Genomic DNA, 18,998 nt, shown 5'->3' on the forward strand with positions numbered 1-18,998 from the left:
AAGTCGAGGCATAATATTGTTAAAATTGCACTAATTTTTCGAATGAAATTTCTGTTTTTTCAGGTTATTCACGTCTTTTTAGCAAAATGTAAATATTTTCATAATGTAATTGGGGTTTTTTGTACCAAAACAAAAAGAAAAACTTGGATTTGTCATTATTTATAGGTAATTAAGTCATTATTTTACTGGTCTGGCCCGCTTGAGATCAATTTGGGAGAAATAGGGCCCCTGAACCAAAATGAGTTTGACACCCCTGCTTTAACTTGTAGAGGTGCATCCCATTTAATTGAGGGACAAAGACTTACAATTATATTTTGGACTTCCAAATGAAATTTTGTGATTTATCAACATTTATTATAATATCATCCTCTGCATTTAGCATTTTTCAGTCAAAATCAGGTGTTTTCTTATATGTAATTTACTGATCATGTAGATGTTCATAAAATCTCAGGGTAAATTCAGAGGTTGTCATATCAAATCAAACAAAACAGAAAAAAGGTGACATTTTTAGCAAAATATATCATTAACTGAACCACTGTCATTTGCTAAACTCCATGGTTTTTGTGGTGAATCAATGATGCAGAAGATGATGGTGTTTCCACATTCACTTTGGAGCCTGTGAACATCCAAATGGATCATATCTGATGACCATGAAAAGCCCAGAAACTGCATTTTACCTGAATTATTTACACGTATTAATAGGATTAGTGGCTTAACAGATATTAAACAGTTTAGATCAGTAGATGCTTTTGGTCGCCAGAGGCTGTTGAGGTCTTCAAGGGTTAAGTAAGGATTCTATGAAGTAACTGGGGCCCATATTTATTTAATAATGAACATCCTACCTTATTTATTTCTTCTCTTTGTTTCAGCTCCTTGCCATATCATCACAAACCTCTTTTATGGTTGGGAGAAAATCCTGTGAGCATGATCAATAAACATACATTACATACATGATGAAACCTGAGACCAGGTCTGGAAGAAGCTTTATTAGTAAATTCATTATTGATTTCAAGTCAGGACAAAGAAAAATTAATAGAATCAAATCTAAACTATGTAATATTTGGCTAAAAGGTTTCTCCAAAGGGCTTTATCTGAAACAGATCAAACAGGCTATTTTCATTCATACCCACTTTCCTGCTGTGTTCACTTCAGCTCAATGCAATAACAGCACAGGTAATAATAATATAGCAGTATAAATGCTGTATTGATCTCTAGTGGCGTATTCCACTCTCCTGTTCTGCACTAAAAGAAAGATCAAGAGACAAGGGAACAAAGCTGGTGCCTTGCTCACTGGCACATCAGGAAGGAAATGACTTCAACAGAGCTTTTCCTTTTTTTTTTTCCACTAATAAAAACCCAAACAACCACTGTCAACCAAAATCATCTACCAATATAAAATGTTTAATAACTCCTGATCCATTAATCCTATCAATACATGCAAATAATTGGTGTAAAATACAGTTTGTCATGTTTTCATGGTCATCAGATATGACCCATTTGGATGTTCCGAGGCTCCGTAGTGAATGTGGAAACACTGTCATCTTCTACAACATTGATTCACCAGTAAAACCCATAGAGTTGGATCAGTGACAGTGCATGGACACTCTGGGTTTATGTTCAGTTAATGATAAATTTTGTTGAAACTGTCCCGTTTTCTTCTTTTTCTCTTGTTTCTGATATTATGACAATTAACTTCAATCTGAGATTTTATGAACATCTACATGATCAGTCAATTAAATATGGGAAAATACCTGATTTTTATGGAAGAAATGCAAAACAGAGGATAATATTAGAATAAATGGTGATAAATCACTTAAGAAAGGTTAAATTTGGAGAAAAATTCATTTGGGATCTGCCACAAAAGTAGCCCTGTGTATTCATTTGTTCAAATAAGAAAGCATATGAGGTCATGGTAGTGTATTATATGGGTGCATTCTTTATTACATGTCACACATGAGCATGTGTCTCTGACTTAACTGTTTTCCATGGCGTTTGATCAATGACAGTGGATGGAGACACTGGGTTTATGTTCAGTTAATGATATATATATATTTTTTTTAACTAGTCACGTTTTCTTCTTTGTTCTCTGTTTCTGATATCTTCCTGAGACCCAACAATGCATTTTTGTCCTCTGTAGGGGACAAAAGTTGAACAGTTTTACTTGAAAAATGCTGTCCTTTGCAAAGGACACTCCATTACTAAATAAATAAATACAAATTATTTAAAAAAAAATGTATCTGAAAAAAAAAACAAAACGGTTGCGTGATGCAGTTTCCAATCCAGACAATTGTTTAATAAAGGGAAAAAAAAAAAAAAAAAAAAAAAAGCTAAAACTTTCACTTTCCTGGGTCTGGGTTTATGTTCAGTTAATGATAAATTTTGTTGAACTGGTCATGTTTTCTTCTTTTTCTCTGTTTCTGATATTATGATAATTAACTTCAATCTTATATTTTATGAACATCTACATGATCAGTACATTAAATATGGGCAAATACCTGATTTTTATGGAAGAAATGCAAAACACAGAGTATAATATTAGAATAAATTGAGATAACTCACTTAAGAAAGGTAAAATGGAGAGTAAAAAGTAGCTGTGGGTCTTTATGGGTTAACGGGGGCGGCACCCTGCTCTTCAGCTATATGCTCACTTGGCTGTGGGTCCCCTCTTAAAGACCCTCGGGTCAGACCCCAGGTTGGGAAGCACTTTGGCCCAAACAGGCTGTCACTTTGCACACAATGAACGCGTCTTAATCATGCGGTGTAATGGCTGCTGGTGCTGGGGGGCCCCTGGTCTGTGTGGGGGCCCTTGTTCGGAAAGGCTAATGGGCGGAGACCTGGTTTTTGTGCCTTTCTGTTTTTTTTTTTTTTTTTTTTTTTTTTTAAACCAAGTCCCTGCTGTGATGCGTACTGCAGAAGTAGGCTGGGGGCGCACACACGCTGCAGCGCCACGCACCACGCACGCACACACTCGCTCTTTAAACACACGCATCATTTCTAGTGGAAGAAAGAGAGAGAGAGATTGGCACCGGAGACGCAGCACCACGACCACTCCGATATGTCTGTTGGGGACGGACTGCTGAAACTTGTGCGCAGAGACACTCAAAGGCGGATACATCCATCCAGCGCGTCCCAGATAGTGGATTAAATTCACGCTTTCTTCTCTCTCCCTCTCTCTCTCTCTCTTTTTTTTTTCTTCCTCCTCCTCCTCCTCCTCTGGTTTCGTGTTACAAAGCCTTGGGAGGGAGTTGCGCGGAGAGCCAGTCCCTCTATGTAGTAACTGAATGACAGGATCATATGGCTCGGTTCGCCTTATAGTCCAAACATCTCCAAAAAATTAGAAAAAAAAAAAAAAAATACAAGGAGAAGAGAGGGAAAACAGGACGACTTCATGTGGAATAATTTATAACTCCGATTGAATTTAAAAAGGCAAACCAGAGATAACGGAGAAGAGGAGGGGAGCAGGAGAAGGATACTGGGTCTGTCGTCGGAGGGAGCCGAAGAAAGCGCAGGACGCGTCGGCTGGAATCATCAGCACCATCTGCGTAAAAACAAGGTAAGTTTGGAGCCCTAATTTATCATAATGGAGGTTGCAGAGCTGCGTTCAAAGTATCAGCACAACCAAAGGATACAAAACATCCTGATCCAAGCTCCGGATTTCTCCAACTGTTGCCACGAACCCCCCCCCCCACACACACACACACACACACATACACACATACACCTTCACCCCCCTTCTTTCTTTAACATATATGGAATCCGTGCGTAATCGCGTCCATTTAACAGATTCTTCTTTTTTTCTGCTGTTGTGTTTTGTGCGTTTGGGGTTCAGTGTGATGCAACTTTATCCCCATTCCACGCGGTGTAAACACAGCGCACTGCGGTCAGGGGCAGTTGGAAGAGGATCAACTCCAGAGTGTGTGTGTGTTGGACTGAATTCTGCTCCAAAAATCACTGCGTTTCCTGTTCACTTACTACACCGGTTGACTGTCACCCTTCCTGGTGCATGGATCCACGCCTGAATAACATGTCTTATTAATGCCACTGCCTATAAGGTCTGGGTCTCTGCAGGTGTCTGGTCCTCTGCAGTGAACTTTTAGAAAAGCCACTCTAGTGTATTTGACACTCCAGTTGTATTCTTCTTTTACTTTTTTTTTATTGTGCTGAACAGACTTTGCAGTTAAAAATAAATGTTAGAAAATATTCTCCCATTTTACTGCATGCATATGACATTTTTATAGTATATTTTCCACACAAACTCCCAGACTCGTGCCGTTTATAATGCCACTCATCCACTTCCACTACCTAAAAAGCTAGGACTTTTTTTTCAGTTGCCGCCTTCATTTCTGACACTTCAATATTAAGCTCTCATGGAGAACTGTGACAATAATCCACTGACTTGAGATATTATTTTGGAGTGCTTTTTCCCTCTTCCACTCCTGACTTTCTTTTTTTTTTTTTTTTTTTTTGGTATAATGAAGTAAGTATTAGCTTCAGTTGAGTGATTATTGTAATTACTGAGGAGGGGGACAGGCGTCTGCACTGGACAGCAAACAAGGGTTGTGTATATTTAAAAAAGACAAAAAAGTGGTTTGGGAGCAGCTGAGGGGGGTAAGCCTGCTTTTTTTTCCCCTTCCTTTTTTTTTTTTTTTTTTTTTTTTTACAAGCTGAATGGTGCCACTGCCAGTTAACTATCAGACAGTTCAGAGGGGAGTAAGCAGCAAACAGGCCCTAAAAAATAAAGGTTATAGGAGAAGTTAGTGGAGTCATGTTATTGCCATGTGGGAGGGAGGAAGACGACAGGATGACACCAACGTTATTGTGCCTGAGGACCGGCTTTCCGCTCTGATATTTGTTGAATATTCTCATATAGTTTGTCACATGATTTCTTTTTCATAACGTTAGTGAGCAGGTAGGTGTATGTCCCTGCGTGTTTGTGTCACCGTGTCATTTGCAGTGATTAATGAAAGTAATATACCAGCAGACTTCAGTGTGAGCACAGAGCCACACAATGACATTTGCAGTGTATTAGAAGGAGTCAGGAGGATGTAGCAGAGGATAATCCTTCTGAAATTCACTTTACTCACCTTTTAATTTGCTAAATCAACTTCTTAGACCTTCAAAAACAGACGTAATCCTTCATATAAATACAAAGATTATATTAGGTGGTAACCGGTTACAAGGATGACTCTTTAATGGCAAAAAATACATTTGATTGTTGAAAACCTCCTGGTATCTGTATTAGTGCTAGTCTGAAGACGGCCCTTAACACCCAGTTTTATCCAGGACCACAGATGTGCACACACATTCACACACATTCACACACTTCCAGAAACACTGCAGCCCTCTGGCCCCAGATGTTAATGCCTCCATTGACGGAGCCACAGGACTCCTGCCGACTCGATCTCTTCATTGTCGGACAGACAATAGACTCCACATCCTGATGGCCAGCCTCCTTCCCATCTTCCTCACACACCCCACATATTGCTCACATTCACACAATTAAACAGCACACAGCCATGCAAACAAAGAACAAAACACATGCCTAATGTATACATGTTGTACACAGCTGGCCGTTGACTTATATAAACTTTATTCTCCACGTGCGTGCATGTTTCCTTACATCGATATAAGCTTTGGTCAGTGTGACGTTCACGTGTTCGTTGGATTGTCCATTCTGCTGTGTATCAGTGTACGTTTGTGCACATGTGACAAACACTGTGTTTTGACATCAAACATTGCATCACAGCCATTGTATCGTCACTGCGCCAGATGCCTCCTGTCTGCTGTGTGTTTGTGTGTTTAATTGTCAACTGTGTGTCACATGCATCACGTCAATGCAACAGATACTGTAGCCCACAGGGCATGCAGCTGAATGCACAGTAAACTCCCGTGATAACGGGATGATTTCAGATTATGTAACTCATACAGGAACACACACATGGACTGTTCAGTTGGTGTTCATGCTGCTTTGGTCTGTGGATCTGAATTCACTCCCTGTAATGTATTTTAGATGGTGGGAGAGGCATTTTTCACATCCTTTACAGAGCAACAGTTGATGTGCCAGCTTCCCACAGGATTTGTGGAAGAAGCATTTTTCAAAACAGCAGCCCTTTCATCCAAGCAACAATTTAATTCCTACTCTATCAGCCTTTCTGTTCTTCTTTAAATATCTCTTTCAAAGGCAGATTAGCTTTTGTTTTTGCTGCTTCAGACTGGTCTGTGAGCTGTATTTCCTGCTGAGCTCAAGAGTGTTCCAGCCTTACCCTCTACGTTGCATAAAGAGAATCACCCCAATTCATTTCTTGGTGCTTCACGGTGTGTTTGTGTTGAGCAGAGATATGGTTCATGGCAGGCCAGATGCAGGGTCTGGAGAGCAGAAGCAGATGGGTTGTGTGTGTGTGTGTGTGTTCTCGTATGTGTGTGCTTGAGGGGAACAGCAGGAGGCAGGGCTCCGATGGACAGGCTGATGTTTAGAGAAGAAGGAAGGGAAGAGGCTTGTTTACAAGAACATCATGGCAAATGGGCTTTGGTTGGGCACAGGGTCAAAGTGATATAAACCATCTGGTTGATGCTCTGTGAGCACTTACTGTATGCATGCATGTATTACTATTGATTAAAGCTGACTAGAAAAGTCTGTATTTGCTTCTAAGACATGCTGAAGTGTTTGTGTGTGTGCTGAGTTTTGCCTTATGTGCACAGCTGTTGACTAAAGTGACAGTGACACTGCAAAGTCACAGTTAGTCTCCCACATGCAAACATTACTGCCACATTCATGGTGATAGATTGGATTTGACTCTTTGAAAATGAGAAAAAAATCCCTCTGTGATGTTTTTTCTCACAGCCGCTTTTTGGTGATTTTTTTTTTTTAATTTCTTTGACTTTTGTCATTAAGTTAAAGATGTTAAGGTTGAGGTCGTAATGTTGTTCTACCAACCTTGTATTCTGTGGCATGAAAAGGTTCCAACTGCAATTTTATCTGTATATACTCATTTTCTTCTTTCATAGTGTGTTGAGTTCTTCTGCATAGAAACCTGACCCGACAACTGTAAAAACTCTGACAAAGTCGACTTGGCTTTAATATATTGATGTTAAAAGGCTATGGAAGATTCTGACACACATCTGTATCCACCACAACAACTGCCCAACCTCCAGCCTCTTCTCAGTGGCTTTGAGGCCCGTTGACAAGTTTCCGTCAGGCGTCGAGGATAGATCCAGAGGCTTTTGGCAGCGGCTGTGATTGCAGTTGTTCCGAGACGAGAAGCTTTTGCTCTTCTGCAACTTAGCCCTCCCTTTGAGCTCTCTCTCACTCTTCCTCTATCTCCCTCACCCACTTACGCACGCATATTTTTACACCCCTCCTCTCTCACTCGTTTCGGCTCAATTCAAGTAGCATAATGAGGTCATTTTTGCATTGCCAAAGTGTAAGCACTTACCACTTATAGAGCTCAGCTTTAATTGAACAGACAAGTGGATATTCACCCTATTGTGAATGAAAACTATGCTGGGGTACAGGAAAGTAGTATAATCCTTTTGGGCACTCGGGTAGTAGTGCCAGCACCCAGAATGCCCCTGGAGCAACCATTATAGATCCATTCCAATCAATTCAGTCAAACTAAATGAAGATTTATAGGAGTTATTGTGAGTCAGTAACATTAGCGCCAAATTACAGTACTCACACATTACACATTACAGTAATAAATATTTGTCTCACCCCACCCCCCTTGAGACACTGTGTTGTAAAAAAAAAAAAAAAAGAAAAAAAGCCCTGAGGCGGGAGAACTGTTTTCCAGGAAACTTTTTCCACCAGCTGGTGGAAAATCCAATATGGTGCACAGTGATGGTCCTGGAGGCCTGATTGTGGAGCAACTAGAGGGTTCCACCAAATCTTTCTCTACCTTTACGTGACACACTCACAGAGGTACTAAGGCTTTTTGAAGGAGCTGCCCTGGGTGGCTCCAGCCTCCTGCATTATTTATGAGCAGTAGAATAGAGGTAGAGGAGTCCTGACCTGCTTGTTTGTTACCAGATGACCACTATTGGCCATCTGCTGCCCGCCAGCTTCACACTCTCTCTCAGTCTCAGTGTCTGACCCTTCTCCATATAGCTCTGCTCTCTGTATAGGACTGTCTATCAATAGCTCGGTTTTCATCAAGTCGGCAATGTAGAAGAGCCATATAGAGCTAGAGAGGTTAGACTTGGTAGCTCGAGCAAGACGTAGGAGTTCTTGGTGAAAACAAAGTTATTAAAATAGGACCAGTGGCCCTGTAGCTTACCGGCACTTCCTATCTGTTATAATGGAGAAATTTTTCAAAGTTGCACCAAATCCAGAATCAGAGCCAGATCCAAATAATTTCACTAACTTTTGTTGACATCATCATAAAGAAGTTTATTACCAAGTTTAAAGTCAATTGGAATTGTAGTTTCGGAGAAGAAGACGATTGAAATTTTTGTAACAGACAACAGACGCTGTCGCCGGAGGCCGCATGACAACAATAGCTTAGAGCCTATTGGCCAGTAAGATAATAACATCATCATACAGTGCTTATCTTAAAATTGTGGGTCTGCTTTGTCATTTTTATTCTACATTGATTAATTGTTTTGAAATAATTAATTACTGCAAAGGCTGCAACTAGTGATAACTTTCATTTCATTCACAACCAGCTTGATCTAGTCAAAAGATCATGTGATGGTCATGTGAGGTAAAATCATGATCCACGAGATGAATCCCAATTTTCTCACTCCTTAAAACTAGTTTTCTTCTGCTGTCTCTGTTTGTGTTGGTTTCAGCTGTGTGAGATGGCTTTTATTTGTTGTATCTGACAAGAAAGTCTGAATTTATTACAGTGTTTTGACAATATCTTGATCATTTTCACTGTAGCAGTGCTCTGTAGCATCTATGTAAATCAGACTCAGACACTGCAGCTCAGTGACTTATTTCATTACATCATTATTTATTCAGTGATGGCAAAATAACACGTTACACAAACTGTGCAAATAAATACAGACAGAAAGTAATAATTCTAGTACAAACACAAGTATTGTTGTAAATTGATTGAAATAAACGCTAGCCTTGTAACCTGTATTAGCGACAGTATTGCTAGGGCAAAATCTGTCAAATACTGCAATCACAGGCCTTTTACAACAAACATTAGCCGAATAGGAAAGTTTTGAAAGTGTGCTTATTCTTTAATAACACAATCTGCACAAAAAGTAGATCATATGCCAAATTAAAATCAGTCTCAGTTTAATATCATGGGATTCCAGAGATAATCATAACATTATCTGTTGGTTCTATTCTCATTTAATTCATTTATTTGTTAAATGTCAGAAAATGGTGCAAAAGTTGTTGACAAGATGTTGTCATCTCCTCTACTTTGGTCAGTATGACAGAGGGGGAAAGAAACCAAAAAAATATTCTCATTAGAGGAGCTGGAATCAGAGAATCTTTTCATTTTACTAAAAAAAAAACAACCTCAAATTGATTATTGATTATTAAATAAATTGTCGGTTAGTTTAATCTGGTTAAGTCTGATGTCACGGTACCGTAAAACCAATTTCCACATCCAAATGTCTGTAACAGTGGAGCCTATAATTGTTTTCTATAACTCCTCTCCCTAAAGGCCTGTACATACTCTGCAAGAACAGAGAAATGGATCTAGTTTCTCAAGGTGGCGATAACAAGAATAAAGTTTGTTTTGCTAATGATCTGCCGGGTTTGCAACATTGTGAAAGAGCCAGGCTACAGATTTACCCCTGTTTTCAGTCTCTTTGTCATGCTAAGCTAACAGACATACAAGGATGGTGAGAATTTCTTGACATAAAGCAAGAAATTGCATTTCCAGCTCACCGTTAAAATTTTTAAAATAAATATAGCTAACTACAACAGTACGCAGTGTTTCTGCCCTGTAATCTATTTCTTCAATCATCTTTCCGAAGCAGAAGCAGATAGATGGAGAGACATGTTCATCGTTTTTGATACTGTAATTTCCTCCCCAAATAGCAGCTGGACTCCTTTTTTTCCCTTTTTCATCCTGTTTCCTGGGCCTTTCTGTCCAGCTGTGCTTGAAATTGTAAAAATGGATTGGGGACAGATCGTATGCTCGGCCAAAAACCTTGACAGCGTGCCAACTGTGTTTCGGGGGCACAGTGTAAGGTATTTAGTATGTTCTCTGAGGCCCCCATCGCGCCTGTATGTCAGCTGGATGCTGTTTTGTTTGTTCCGACTCAGCAGATGTTTTCTGGCTCAGTTATCCACACTGCGTTTTGTGTACAGAGGACCACGAAATTGTTCTGTTTCTCTTATTCTGGTTTTGGTGACACGTCAAAGCTGTTCGGGCCCACTGTGAATGCAGAGGGTCCTATTGTTTAAAGTCATTGGCAAAATGATGGTGTTTGTGTGTGTGTTGACTTTGCATAAAGTGTATCCCCATGCATATTCAGCTCCTGCTTCTATGTTGTCTGCATGCATTGTGTTTTGGATAGTATATGCAAATATGTGTATATCTTACCAGCAACAGATAACACTGAAATGCTGGCTCTTGAACTGTGTGTGTGCGTATGTGTGTGTGTGTGTGTGTGTGTGTGTGTGTGTGTATGTGTGTGTGTGTGTGTGTGTGTGTGTGTGTGTGTGTATGGGGGGGGTCCAGACTCGGCTCCTTAACTCCTCTTCCCAATGCTAACCAGAGCATGGTAGTTTGTTTTTATGACAGCCTTTTTTGGCATTGTTCTGGTCCAATAGAGCTCACCCTCCCTACCGTGGGATCGCCCGTTAGTGGGCAGGAAGTGCCGGGAGTGCGCAGCTTGAGCACACACACTGTACTGCAGACCCTTCCCAGTCACACTGCCCCTCCCGTGCTATCACCCCACACTCACACATAAAGTTTTGAAAGGACAATAAAAAGTTGCCCTGCGGCTCTCAGGCTGGTAAGCTTCAGCTTATCCAGGAAGGAGCTGCAGCCAGGCTAATGGCCTCACTCCAGGATAGGCACTACAGAGGGGCCCATGCAGGCTTATCGGCGGCAGGAGGGCCCTAGGAGGCTGCACTCTGAGATCTGCAGAATAAGTACGTGGGAGTAGCTTAGTTTTTGTAGTTAGTGGGAACTTGAGTGCTGCCCGTACGTATTTCCTGCTGTGTTTGTGTAGTGTTAACATGGCCAGTAGGAAAATCAAAGTTAGTCGTCAGCCCCTCCTGAAGGAAAATATAGATGTTTACCCAGTGCTGTACCTCTAATTGGAAACTCAAAGCTAACTTAATGTTGCACTTCCTAATAGAAAACCACTCTTATTTGGAAGTCAGTGTTACTCTTTAATATAAAAAAATCAATGATACACTAGTTTGGCTCTCACTGCTGAGCACATACTTTTCTCTAGTACCATGGGGCACTTTTGGCAAGTGTGAGGACGATGGCAGACAAAGTGTGAAATACTGTTTTAAAGGACTCCATGGTAGAAACGTATTTCTTTTCATTAATTGGAAACGTCTGAGTAAAAACCCAGCATGATTTGTAGAAATGATTTAAAGCGTGATGAAGAGGAGGAGCGAGGTACTTTGCCCCCTGACTGACTAATCAGATTTTACCTCATGGATCCCAGTATGACGACTCCAGCATGATCTGATCTCATGAGTCACTGCTCCTTGTCTTCATCATATCGAGGGAAGAACTGATACAGTATTCACAGCAGTTGCTGAGTCGACTGCAGCGAGGAAACCTGTCACTGTACTGTGGCTTTTCATAAAAGATTTGTTAAACATAACCCTTTCTGCCTCCAATGAAAGGCCAGTACAGGCTGTAGAATGTTGTGCCTACATATCCTAAACCTGCTGCTCTGTTTTGTTGATCATACCACCTTCCCACCTCCTTGTCTGTTTTGTATATTGCCCATCAAGGATGTACTGAGTTCATGCAGATAGGAAGAACACCACTTTCAATACTGGATTCAAAAAGGGAGATCAAGCTGACATTTTTTTTAGCTCTTTTGGACTGTGGACCAGAATATCACTGTAACGCTAGACACACATGCATAAAAGCTAGCTTATCTCCATCCTTCATAATGGAAAATGATGGGAGTTTTTAGACCTGTGTGCATATATTTCCTAAAAATCAGCTTTGCATATGTTATTATTCCACAAAAGGATCAACACTTTATATCAGTAGGGGTGTAAGAAAATATCGGTTCTGCAATATATTGTGATATTTAATTTCACAACACTGTATCGGTATTTAAAAGTACTGTATCAATATTTTTAGGTATTTATTCAAATGCAGATATTGTGGAGGTTCACTTGTTTTTCTTTTTTGTTTTTTTTATTTTATTTATTATTATTTAACACTCTTTTATTAAATAATGTTAGTTCCTTTGTTGGAATTACACAAAAATAATGTTCTGATGTTAGTTATGAACTAATAGAATATGAACATTTGAACAGGATCTTAAACTGTAATGTCTGTTAAACATCATTTCAGTTTGAACACAGGAACATTTTGTGATATAGCATTAGATCCTGTTCTGATCAAATAAAAATGTGTTTAGTATTTGTGCATATTTCCAGAAAATAATCATTTAAAAAAAAAGAAATAAACAAAAAATTGCCTTTTTAACAATATCATGATATATTGTGATATATCGTATCATGATCCTAGTATTGCGATTTGGATCGTATCTCCAGATTCTTGCTGATACACACCCCTATATATCAGCTGATCTTTACTTTAATAATGATGATGAATTTGAGCATAAATAATTGAAGAATGCATTATATTTGCGGACCGCTTTTAATATGAGGGGCCGCGCTTTATTAACTTCACAAATGCACTGCTATGCGTGTACAACTGGATTATTTATTGATGAGAACAACTTGCTTTAACAAATGACCACAATACTCAATAAGCCAAACCTATTCCAATGCATATATTACATACTGTGGTACTAGCCGACTATAAATTTGTGCATAATCCATTCCACTGTGTGCTTCGCTAACCTCAGAGCTGTTCTACTGTGCTCTGCTTTGTAAATTACCTTCATACATTCTCTCAAAGCATCGGCGGTAGCTCGGTACGGTGTTCAGTTCTTTCTCAATTTGGCTATTAGTACTTCATTAGCTTCAGCTTTGGTCCGGCTGCGGGGGTCTTCTTGAAGAGGTGAACTGTACGCTGAGAATAACCCTCCCCCTCTGTAAGATATAATAGACACTGGGTTTAATTTATTTATGAGGACCTTTTACGCCCCGATGTTACTTTGCTGCTGCTTTTTTAAAAATGTATTTATTCATATACCCTTATCGTACGTGGTTAAATTGGAGTATAAGTTGCAGATGTCGGCTGTTTTTACTGAGATGGAAGAGTTTTAGTCGCTGCAACTTGGTATAATATAAAAAAAGTTATTAATTCTTAAGAAGAGCTTGACTCATTTTTTTTTTTTCATCCTTTGGGAATTATACATTTTAATCTCATTTTACTTCTAGCTGTTCTTGTTGATTCATCGTCTTTCTACTTTAATTGATGCAGTTTTTCTTAAGATTTTATTGCTTTACTGAATTCCATTTGGTTATTATTATCCTTGTTTATTTTTATTCTTTGTATAAAGTACGATCAGCCTTGATCTCTGTATTTTCTGGGTATATTCTGATTGAATGAAAAGGTGAAATAGACTCAGACAGTTTGCATTTGCCCCGTCATCTGCCCTTATCCTGCTGCAGACTCACCTCTGACCCCCGGCTGTCTGCCCTCACCCCTCCCCTGCTGCTCTTTTCCAGTCCACTGCTTCTCTGCATGCGCCACTGTCTGCAGAAAGGGGTTGAAAAAGTAAAAAAAAAAAAAAAAAAAGAAAAAAACACAGAGAGAAGGATGTGAGATGCTCAGTGGGATAAGGCCACAATGAAATGACAGAGAAGAGGAAGAGAGGTGAAAGAAAGAGATGGAGAGGACTACAAGGTCTGGAAGAGGAGAAAAACAAAAATATAGAAGACAGAGGTATATGGGTTGCCAGGTTTGGTCTACATCTCAAGAGAGACACAGATTGGAGAGCGAGAAAGAAGCCAGTGTGCCCAGACAACAGCGCTGAGAAACCAAGATAAGAGCCGACCAGCAGTCAACAATTACACCATCAATTTCCAACCTGGCTTTCACCCTCTTTTCTCACTCTCTTTTTCATCTTTCGCTTTCTTGTACCCACTCTTATTCTCTTCGCCCCTTTTGTCCTCTCCGCTGCGCTCCCTGGGTATTTTTGTAATAGACCTCTCGGTGTGAAGTCACATGTACTCACACGCACTCACCGAACGAGCTCCCACTCAAGAGCGAATACAGGTGGAAGATAGTAAATAAGTTCACGTGAATGAGGTAAAAGTAGAAACGCAGTGAGCAGCTGCGGAATTGTTCATGCATCAAGAACAAATGACAGAAATGTAACCGTGTAAAAGATCCACTCTGCTGCGTTTACAACTACACAGGTATATTTTGCTAATTCGCCTTATTTTCATCGTTTTATCTCAATTCAGGATCATTTTTAATGTATGCGCCCCCAAAACATCAACCTTTAATGTGCTTGGCCTGTTTTTAAAGTGCTCGAAGCTGCATTATCTTTAATCTGGCACATTTTGAAATTATCTACTTAGTTCAGGAAGTTTTGAACATTTATAAAATATAGATGAGAAAATCTTTTCGGGGCCAGGCAGCGGTGCATTCAAGTTCAGCAGAATGGAATATGAGGTTTTCACAGTTTGTGAAGGTTTGTCGTTGTGAATATGACATTTCCCTTCCCTCCTTTGTGTTTTTCTGAATGTTCGCTTGCTGAGCAGCAGCTGGAGAATACATCCTGGTGGTGGCATTTAGATTCCATGGACAAAGTACCGGCCAGTAGCAACACACATACAGTATTCACGTTTCAGACCGTCTCATGTTTTATGTTGCTATATCTGGGTTAATGGGAATATATTTGGTAGTGATATTCCAAAGTCTCAACTGCACGGGGAAGTCGTGTATCGGAACACACTTAGAACCAAAACTGATCAATGCTATGTACAGGGGTCTTAAAAAGTCTTAAATTTAACTTGTAGAAACCCTGTATGTATCCACAGACTGTATCATTCACTGAATAAAGTATAAAACTCATTATTTACATCTGTATTATGGAGTAGGGATGTAACAATTACCGGTATAACGATAAACCGTGGTAAAATTGCCAACCGTTTTAATTCTAATTATCATGATAACCGTGTTTGATTACTGCACTTTTTCAGAGAGAACGCCTATATAAAGATATGTTTTTATGTCAAATATTTGAGTATAGTTTTAATTTTTTACAATTTTAATTTTTTTATACCTAATATTTGGAACCAGTATTCATTTTTAAAGTGTTTGAAAAGGTTCCTTAAGCATCTTTGTGTTATTTATGCAATAAATTCTATACATTTTTCAAATCGGATTGTATATTTTTTTGTGTTTTCTGACCTTTTATGTTGATATAGTAGGATAAAATGAAAAAATAATAGACAGATGATATAGATGAAGTTGTGCTGAAAAAAAAAAAGATACCAAACATGGGTATAGTAAACATTTGTTTATATAGTATATAAAGGCAAAATCAAAAGTACTGAAAAACGGCCAAAATAGGCCCAGACCCCTAAGGGTTAATATTTGAATGTTTCTACCAAGAGAAAGTGCACTGTGCCAATTATTTTATTTGTTGTTGTTGTTTTTTTTCCAAAATATATGTGTTTTGAGCACAATTTCAATAATACCGTGATAATAATGATAACCGTGATCATTTTGGTCACAATAACCGTGATATGAAATTTTCATATTGTTACATCCTATTATGGTATCATCAAGTTTTCCTCTGCAAACTAAAACTCATAGCCAGTCGGTCATAATAACACTGTGTCTTATGAACTTCACGTGTTGCATCTGCTGATAGTTTACATTATAGCTCTGTTAGCTTAGCTGTGTTTTTAGACTGAAAACAGCCACAGTAAAACCATAGATCACCTGTTTTCTGTGCAGTTTGTGTTGTCAGTAACTGAACTAAAGATCTGTTTGGAATCAAAGAAACAAGGTCAGAACTGTCACAGTTTAGTCTGAACCGTGGATCAACAAACGACAACTTAGCAAAGATAATAACATCACATAACAAGTGGTGCCAGGCACAACAAACCCCGCCCCTCGCTTGTATTGTAGCTTATTTTGGCATCGATCCGGCTGATGTCATCATGTCTATGTGTGTGCTGATGTCACCTATTTTTCCCAAAATGTAATGAAATGTATTTTGGGTCACTGGCAATCTACAAACCCAGTTTGGTATGAATTCAACCAATACTTTTGCTGCTACAGACGTGAAATTTTGCCCATTATAAGTAAACAGGGAAAAAAAGATGTTAAAAAAATTCATCAAAAATGTGAACTTTGACCTACTGTTCCCAAAATGTAACCAGATCTATTCTGGGTCACTAGCAATATATAATCAAATCTGGTATGAATTCAAGAAACAGTTTTGCTGCTAGAGTGTTAACAAATAAACAAACAAACCAAACCAAAAACAATACTCCTTGCCTCCCCTTCGGGGGGTGGGATAATAACTTTATACCTTCATAAGCCTCATAATCAAACTTACCCATGTAGATAAAACATTACTATTTCAGCATCAAACTCTATTCTGTTCATTTAAAGCTGTGTCCAGTGATGTGAATATGTTCAGGTCATGTCTGTACAATCCAGTGCATTGGTATCTTTGACATAACTTCAAAGCTCTTTATTCTAAACCAGTGGTTTCCAACCTTTTTTGGCTCGTGACCCCATTTTAACATCACAAATTTCTGGCAACCCCAGACATTCAAAACAGAGACTTTTTTTTTTTTAGCTAAAAGTAATTTGTTTTTAATCATGTAGTAGTTTGCTATACTATGTTGCAAATAAACATTAATATTAGACATTTAGTCTATATACTGTATATTATTCTGGACGGAGGCAGGAAAGCCAGGTGTAGATTACTGCACAAAGAATTTTATTTTCCTTGGTCAGGATATGTACAGTCAGTCCAGCTTGGATTTACAAGGCTGACAATTAATACTGAACAAACAAGAACTCAAACTATGAATTATGAAAGAGCTGCAGCATCTGAAACTGACCACAGTGAACATTTGAAAGATAAACAGTACCACAGTGCTTCAGTTTCAGCTTCAGTTTGTCATGTCTTTTATGGATTGTGATTTTTTTTTTTTTTTTTTATCAATTACTAGAAATTTCAGGTGACCCCATTTGAATTCCAGGTGACCCCACGTAGGGTCCTGACCCCAAGGTTGAAAAACACTGTTCTAAACACTCTAATGGCAATTTCAGGTTATTTTTTAGAATATTTAAACATAGAAATACTGTATATAACCCCTTTAAGGGTGATTCCTAAATCCACACTCTACTCCAGCAGCTTCAGTCTGTCATGTTTAATATACTGTGGTGATGGACTTGTGGGATACGATGGTTTGGATGGTAGTTGTTTTTTTTTGTTTGTTTTTTTCAGAAATATAACTGAATTTTGAATGGCTTTAGTTCCCAGTTGACCGACATATGACACAATGGAAATTCCCTGTTTATTTGACTAACTCTGGCTGCTGCTCCAGTTTAGCTGCACTTCAGAATAAATCTGGCAGTGACATTCATGATGAATTGACTGTTGTTGTGTTGGTATTTTTACATAAGTAAAGGACTAATGACTTTTCTCCTGCCTCTGATACTCCTCTATTAGGTCTGCATGATATGAAGAGAAGCTGCAGCGTGCGATAACATTGTGCAATATTTCAGAGATGATGTGACTTGCGATAAGTAAACAAACTAACCTCACAGGCGCCTCGAAATTGACACAATTAATCTGAGGGCCTCGTCTGATTGGCTGAATGCATAGCACATGTAAAGAAAGACATTTTTTCCCCCTTTTTCATTATATTTGTATCAGTGTCTGCGCAATATTGGATAGACATGTATGGACAGTGTGTATGTTATCAGGCAGAGATACACTATTAAACACACACACTTTCTTACCTGTAATGACTCATTCACACATTGTTTCCCGTATGCGTACACATTCACACATGAATCTTGGCTTCACGCATTCTCAGACTCGTGGCATATGGAACGGTTTATCTCCCAGTGTTTTTTTTTTTCATACCTATTAGGCAAAATCTTTTTTTAAGAGCACCAGGGAGGGGTGTAAGGCAAAGTCGTTATTATGTTTTTTTCGCCTGAGGTTAGACCAGCCATGGTGATTGTTCACACACACACACACACACACGCACACATGCACACACACACACACATGCACACACACACACACATAGATAGGAGTACACTCTGAACCTCCCTCTGCTTCTACACGTCAAAAAATCAATAGCACGTCTTTTGAAAAAAGGTCTGAAAACTAATGGAAAGAGACAATCAGGGGGAGACAGAGGGATGCTGATGAACCCACCATCACACACACATACAAGAGACTCGCTCTGTCGTTTTGTCTCGCTCAGTTTCTCTGCTGATGCTGCTTTTTCTCCCAGTCTTTCCACCACATGAATACATGCACAATAGACAAATGGATACATGGCCAGACAGATTGATAGATAGCAAAAATCCAAGCACAGAAGAGAGACAAATTTGCAAAGTTGTGTTGAATTTTTCCCATTGTGTTAAAATAAATCGAGTTATCTGTTTTCAAATTAATTGGCTATACTCCATCCCTCCGTCCATTCCATTCCATTCCATTCGTATCTCTGCTGCTGAACAGCTCAGATTTGTGTACCAGGATTAAATTCCTCAAATTTGTCTTTCGCTCCCTGTGGGAGATCACTGTGCTTTCTAATTAATTGATTCTGAAATTAAGTTAGCGGCAGAGTGTGTGTCTGTGTGGGTAACTTTGTGTGTGTGTTGCTTAGTGGAGTCACAAAGGGGTGTGGCATGGTGTGTATTGCTGCCTTTGTGGTTATTTATTGTAAAAGGAGTTAAATTGACACTAAATCTTTGTGT

At 39.1% G+C, this 18,998-nt stretch overlaps 1 protein-coding gene across 2 annotated transcripts in view; it reads left to right on the top strand.

Moving 5' to 3' along the window:
- The first annotated feature begins 2,957 nt into the window (after nucleotides 1–2,957).
- Nucleotides 2,958–18,998, top strand: part of sema4c (sema domain, immunoglobulin domain (Ig), transmembrane domain (TM) and short cytoplasmic domain, (semaphorin) 4C) — a 130,435-nt gene continuing 114,394 nt past the window's right edge. For both annotated transcript variants that reach the window (XM_030143392.1, XM_030143393.1), the window contains exon 1: nucleotides 2,958–3,553. The gene's annotated coding sequence lies outside the window, so the exon portion shown is untranslated. The remainder of the gene's footprint in view (nucleotides 3,554–18,998) is intronic.

Source organism: Sphaeramia orbicularis, chromosome 9 (genome assembly GCF_902148855.1).
Source record: "Sphaeramia orbicularis chromosome 9, fSphaOr1.1, whole genome shotgun sequence".
NCBI classification, from domain to species: domain Eukaryota; kingdom Metazoa; phylum Chordata; class Actinopteri; order Kurtiformes; family Apogonidae; genus Sphaeramia; species Sphaeramia orbicularis.